The sequence below is a fragment of the Micrasema longulum genome, unplaced genomic scaffold (genome assembly GCF_059751315.1).
Source record: "Micrasema longulum isolate JH-2025_06_02 unplaced genomic scaffold, ASM5975131v1 h1tg000039l, whole genome shotgun sequence".
In the NCBI taxonomy this organism is placed as follows: Eukaryota; Metazoa; Arthropoda; class Insecta; order Trichoptera; family Brachycentridae; genus Micrasema; species Micrasema longulum.
The window spans coordinates 378,910-386,106 of record NW_028277246.1 but is presented as its reverse complement, the minus strand read 5'-3'; the positions used below and the strand labels follow the sequence as shown (position 1 = coordinate 386,106).

The window sequence follows — 7,197 nt, the reverse complement described above, 5'->3', positions numbered from 1 at the left end:
AGCAAAATGAAAGTTAATTTTATTAAAACTTTACAAAATTAAATTATCAAATTGCTACTACATAAAGATATATACCGCCAGAGACACGATATTTCAATATCATTAATGTATAAATCTGTAAAAAAATTATCAGTTAGGGTTCTACTTTGATATAACTTAATTTGTTAGCATGCGTCGCACTCCGAGTATAAACACATATCGGTAAATAATTAAAATATCAGGTTTACTAGTGCAGAAGGGCTAGCTGTTCCTAGAACATTCTAATAAATATGGCAGAAGGACGCTGTAATACAATATTCCTACACGTTGTTCACACATTATTATGAATTGTGTATTGAATACAGAAGTGAGACGAATGCTTAATTGTCGTTAATGGAAAAAAGTTTGTTAGTATTATTGTCAACTTTAATTAAAATATGATAAATGCAACGAATTAAAAATAGTCCAGAAGGAGCGTATAATCGTATTTGAACATACATTTTTTTTATTTTTGCTGTTGGTTCATCTAAACTGCCTAACTAGGAATGGCTTCCCCCGTTCTAAGGCAGTAAATTATGTATTTTATAATAATATTAAAAAGTAACTAACAGAACATTATCGGATTATAGCTAATACGATTCAAATTATTACTAAATAATTCTCTTTTTAGGTGAACACATTTCAGACACTGGAACAAATATAATTTTCTAAAACTGAGGAGTCCACTCTCTACGTATAATTCACCACTAGGAAATAGTCCTTGTGTTTTGTTCATTATTTTCATTATATTTTTCTGGGCAACTTCTATTGAGCGACTATGCACGTCCAAGACTCCTCTCGACACAATTATACCATATGTTGACACAGACTCAATCTTGTTAACTTCCCAGTCGTAATGATGTGAAACTAGGTATCAAATTTAAACTTAGAATCTTGCTGTTTTCAGACCAGCTTTTCCTTGGACTTCCTTGGTATGAAATAAATTATTTTCAACGGTAAGTCGTAGTGACGGGAAATTTGAAATCATCATTTTAAATAGCATTGCTGGATCAACAGTCCTGTTTTCAGGTTAATCGTATTTCGGGTGATTTAGTATAAAAAAAAATAACGGTGAGTTTTTAACGTTCGTGAAATTTATATTCAATTTTTCTAGATCAACCCTTCTGTTGTTAAGCCGATTTTTCTTGGCCTTCTTCGGTATAAAATAAGACACACTTATGTTAAATTGTAGTGACATTAAACTTAAAAATTGACCACTTTATTAAAGGAAAATTATACAACAAAGCGGACGAAATTAAAAATATCTATACATTTTTAGAAATAATAAAAAAATATTTAAGTTCGATCATAAACTGAGTTGGGCAAACATTCAAGTATTGTGTGAAATAAAGAATTCTTTTACCGATTTTCAGTGGAACGAGATGACTTCTTTCACGTATTTTCTTTCACCTTAGTACAGCCTTAAACGGAACTTACCTGGAATAAAGAGAAATAGATAAGAATTATATGGTTCATTTAATAAAAATTTCTACAACAAAAGGTTTTATTAAGGTAGAAAGCTTTTGTTTTCAGGAATTCATTGTTTCAGAGGACATGTTTAGAGAAAATAAATGACAAAACAAAAATAATGAAAAATACTTAATAAAAGTGAGATTCCCGCAATTAAGCGAAGCTTTGTTTTTATTTTTATTTATTTATTAATAATTAATGATGTGCACATGGTATAATAAACATGTTATAAATATTTGTGTTAGTTATATTGTCTTTAACGAAAAAATTAAGGCAAAACATTACTGAACTCATAAAATCGACTAGTCCCTTATGTAAGTTAAATTCATCATCACCATCATTCTCTTTCCGCGCCTAATGGTGCATTGGGCATTGTATTGGTACCAATCGCAGTGAATCGTGATCAATTTTGTTACATGAAGGTAAAATAATCAGTCTTACGCTTCAGGTACCAGTCAAGGGATTATAAAATATTCAAGTGTAAAAACACATTTTCAACAACAACAACAACAAACCATCACGCCGTTTCCCCGTAGGGGTAGGCAGAGAGGATAGAACGCCATAACACTCTATCTTGGCATACAGACCTCGCTTCCTCTACATTCATACATCTTCTTATGCACGCACGCCGATTATTCCTACTTTTGACATGTCCATCTTCAAGTATTTGATGGACTTGATCGTGCCATGTCTTTCTCGGTCTTCCTCGTTTTCTGCATCCATCAACATTTGCATCGTAGATCCTTTTAGTCATTCTTTCGCTGTCCATTCGCTCTACATGTCCAAACCAACGCAGCACCCCTTTCTTAATTCTGTCAATAATGCATGTCTCAGCCTTACACACTTCACGGATCTCGACATTTGTGCACCTATCATACATCGTTTTACCACACATTCGCCTGAGGGATCGCATTTCGCCAGCATTCAACCTACTTTCATCATTATTTTTCCAATTCCATACTTCGCTCCCATACGTTACAGTTGGAACTAGAACTCCGTTTTGAACTGCTAGTTTAGCCTCCTGCGATAAACATTTGTTTGCCAAAGTAGATTTTACAACACATTTTAAACACATTTTAAAATAAATATTTCATGTCAACCATGCCGGGAATCGAACCGGAGACCTCTTACGTGGAAGGAAAAGTCTGACATTAATTATTTATTTTATTTATTTTATTTTACAATACGCCCAAGGGGCATTTACAAAAAATATACAGTTAAGTACAAACATAGTGCGTAAAAATTTAAAAGATAAACAATGCTTTTTTGTATACATTTAGAAACAATAAGAAGCATACTGCCATGCAAAATAAAAAGTGAAACTTTACATAGTAAAAAAGAAAAAAAATAAATTAAATGGATATAATAAAAGTAATTGTAAGTAACTTGTAAAGAATTCAAACAAAAAAATAATACAGGTAACTACAAACAAAGAAAGTAAAAATTTTATAAATACAAAGCACATTAAAAATAAAAAAAGATTTTATATACATGTAGAAACAATAAAATTGCAAACTGCAATGCAAAATAAAAAGCGAAACTTTGCATAAAAAAAAAGATTAAAAATATGAATATAAGAACAATGTTAAAATTAAAAAACAAATTGTAAATAACTTGTTAAGAATTCTAAATATATATATATACACACATATATACACATATATACGTATAAAAAATTGTTATTAACAAATTAATCTTAAAAACAAATAATGAAAATTAGTTAACAGTAAGTATATATGTGAAAATAATATAATATACGGTACACAAAAATATTTGATAAATTAATATCAGAAAGAGATAAGATAATAATAATAATAATACACATCAAAAACAGAGAAAGAATTGTATGAAAAAGAAATTATGTTAATTACGTGACATAATTTTTACCTCGACGTTGCTATCTCTGTGTCCAGGCAGGTGAAGTATACAGCTCTGTGTGTGAAATGGAACTAAAACCCGGGTGCTCAATAACAGATGTTTATCACATCGTTTAAAAGTCTTAACCGACACGTGAACGTAGTTATGCAGAAAGCAGCCAGTCCACAATTTCGAAAGAATGAGATATTAGTGTTATCGGGTGCAGTGAGACCGCTTTCATACAAAAAACTGTAAAAATCGCCTTCTGAAAATAGTGGCGATCACAAAATGGAATTTATCAATTTGAAGAAAACATCCACAGAACTAGAAAACACTTATGGTACTTTAAAATTCATTAACACCGTTCAAATGCATACTAACATTCTTGTTTTTGATACCAAAAACACAAATGTATTCATTGTTAATCATTTGTCAAAGTCAAAATTATTCCAACTGTTGTGTAGATTTTTGATAGTTCACTCATTTCACAAAAATGCTTTTATCTCAGTTTAATTTTTATCTGGCTGGCTGCTTTCTGCATAACCATGTTCAATTAGTACCTACATATTAATACATAATATGTATTAATGATACTTAAAAAAAATAAAAAATAATATGAATAATAAAAAGGAGTAAGATTACAACACGTCTTGCAGCTACTAAGCGCACAGACGATTGGAATTCTAGACCCCATTTATAAAATTTAGGTATTTTTAAGTTGGTATATGAAAGCTAGATAACCAATCATCGTGCAGCTACAAAGCGCATGGACGAGTGGAATTCCAGCAAAGTTAGAATGATATCAATTAATTTATAAAAAATAGAGCATAGTAGTAAGTTTGTCAAGTGTTCATGCCAAGAACTAAGCAATAAAAAACTAAATAAATAAAGCACTTATGGTACTTTAAAATTCATTAACACTGTTCAAATGCATACTAACATTCTTGTTTTTGATACCAAAAACACTAATGTATTCATTGTTAATCATTTGTCAAAGTCAAAAACTTTCCAACTGTTGTGCAAATTTGATTATTCACTCTTATCACAAAGGTGCCATTATCTCAGTTTCACTTTTCTATGGCTGGCTGTTTTCTGCATAACTACGTTCACTTATCCATAAGAATTTTTTATCGCATCAGAAGTTACCGACGGGTGTGGCCATTGCGATTGAGTTGGTGGACGAGTTTTTTGAACTCGATGGCTGCTCTCAGGTACAAATATAAAAGCACCATGGCGTAAGACGATAATTACCTACGAGAAACAGATGATCGGAATACGCTGCATTTGGTTAAATGCAGTACCCTTTGCACCACTGGGTGCGGAAAGGGGAGTGATGATGATAATTAAGACAACGATTCGAAAGCACTTGTCCGGGATTCTTTATTCGCCCCGACACAGGCAGAAAAAAAATTCTATCCATTATTTTCCAAATTCGGAACTTTTGTGAAAAATTCGTCTGTGTTAAAAAAAAAACATATTTGAAAAAAAAAAATTTAAACAATGATCAACTAACACCACGATCGGAGTACAAGTCCAGTGCCATATGCATAAACATACTTCCGAAACATGAATTAAATCTGACAGTTGTAAAAACCATTTGATGTAAGACAATTATTTCTGTAATATTTATTTTTATAGTTAAGAAGTTATTGCTTTTTTGTTGAAACATTCAAAAAGTTTTTAAATGCGTTTTTTTTTTATGGGACGAGAAATAAATACCAGTTGTAAATACTTACTAAAATCCATTTTATTAAATAAAAAAACAACAATTAGGTATAATGAAAACATCCATTAATTTAAACATATAAGTTCACAAACAAGTTGGCATTTGAACTAAAATAGTGCAAAAAACAAAGAAAGGAATCAGGTGCTCAAACGAGAGTCGAACTGTCAAAACGTGAATGTCATTTTAGGCGGGAGTACGGATTGCAACCTTGCGGAGAAAAATGTACGTCCTAGAGAAGATTGCCAGCAATGAGAAAATAAAAACCAGACATTATTATTTGATTCATTATGGGAAAAGTATAATCGCAAAGTTAGTTTTCGTTTGAATACGAGTACACACGATTTCAAAGGGCTGAGCGCAGATAATAAATGATAATAATTATTAGCGTCAAAAATGTTGGCACGACTCCTAGAAATTTTCGTTGTAAAAGTAATTTATTTGTAATAATATGCATACAATCTCCTTTTATTTAATTTTCGCTGAATATTTTATACCGCTGCTTAAACCTGAAAGTTTCATAATAGAGAGGGAATTTCAATTTGGTTTTATATTAAATTACCCACGGAGAATAAGATCCTTGTTAAAAGGGCTTTCTTTCAAAATTTCAATTTCGCCTGGCTGCTCCAGAAGAACCTACTTTGGCGATGTCAACCAGTATGCCTGTAAAAAATAAGTGTTTATGCGTTTCTAGAGTGTAAGTTTATACTCTGAGTCCGGAAGGAATTAAAAATACAGCTCTGTTTATGAAATAGGACCAGAACCTTCGATGAGTGTCCCTTTAACTTGTGTTTTTTTTTAAATCGTATTTTATAGGAGCTAACACCATCCAAAAACCATCAAAAGCACGCAGTTTAATCTACCATCTTTGGACGTGCAGTAAACAAATATGATAAGCAATTCCATCAAATTTAAATTAAACAAGTAATTCTAATTAACATATTACAACAGAGATAAAGAACATTTAAGATAAGGTAATATAGAAGTCTAGGCATCTACAGGGCTTATGACCTGTCAATGGCTGGTTTAAGTGGCCACTTTACACACTGTGTAACATTAACCATTCTGCCTATATTTGAACATCTATATTCCTTCAATTCTTTCATCTGTTGATGTTTGTGAAGTTAAAGAGCTGAAACCTTTATTTATGCGGGTGAGATTCATCTAATTGAATTAATTCACCTACATACTAGGCAACGCCTGAAAATATTATTTTTTCAATTTCTATACTTCTTCATGGTGACAAACTCAAAATATTGTTGATAAATTAGCTGGTCCATGAAGAAGTATAGAAATTGAAAAAATAATATTTTCAGGCGTTGCCTAGTATGTAGGTGAATTAATTCAAGTAGATGAATCTCACCCGCATAAATAAAGGTTTCAGCTCTTTAACTTCACAAACATCAACAGATGAAAGAATTGTATGAATATAGATGTTCAAATATAGGCAGAATGGTGAATGTTACACAGTGTGTAAAGTGGCCACTTAAACTAGCCATTGACAGGTCATAAGCCCTGTAGATGCCTTGACTTCTATATTACCTTCTCTTAAATCTTCTTCATCTCTTTTGTAATATGTTAATATAAACAGGTCCCCAGGGAGTTGAATCCAGTCCTTGTCTACAAAAATTTGGACAAACACAAAATATTGTTAATTAATTCTAAAATAATAAAAACTGCTTCTCACTATTCCCTTTTAAGTATTAAATTAGATAACCACTGAACTGAAAATAACACGTGAAGACTTGTCGCGAAAATAAGCAGTAATGTATTTGCATTAGACAAACTTAATAAAACAGCAAACAATGAATGTGTTATGTCCACTTATTATACATATGTACATTCAATTTTAAAATATGGTATTATTTTTTGGGGAAACTCTACTAAAGTACAGGATGTTTTTTAAATTCGAAAAAGATGTGTTAGGAAAATGGTAATTGCTGATTACCTGGCTACATGTAGGCTAATTTTTATTAGATTTAATCTATTAACAGTGACGGGTATTTATTTTATTTATACTCTTACATTGTTGGTATTTTTTTTTCATACAGAATAATGTTCCATCACTGGGTTCCCTTGCCGAAGGAAACATTTTACAAAATGTAAAACATGCCTAAGATTAGCTATTT

The 7,197-nt window shown here is 31.3% G+C and overlaps 1 long non-coding RNA gene across 1 annotated transcript in view; it reads right to left on the bottom strand.

Annotated features, from left to right (window-relative positions):
• Nucleotides 1-478: 478 nt before the first annotated feature.
• LOC148285372 (uncharacterized) overlaps nucleotides 479-7,197 on the bottom strand; it is a 201,337-nt gene continuing 194,618 nt past the window's right edge. The window contains exon 2 of the long non-coding RNA XR_015822294.1: nucleotides 479-1,455. This is a non-coding gene — a long non-coding RNA (uncharacterized LOC148285372). The remainder of the gene's footprint in view (nucleotides 1,456-7,197) is intronic.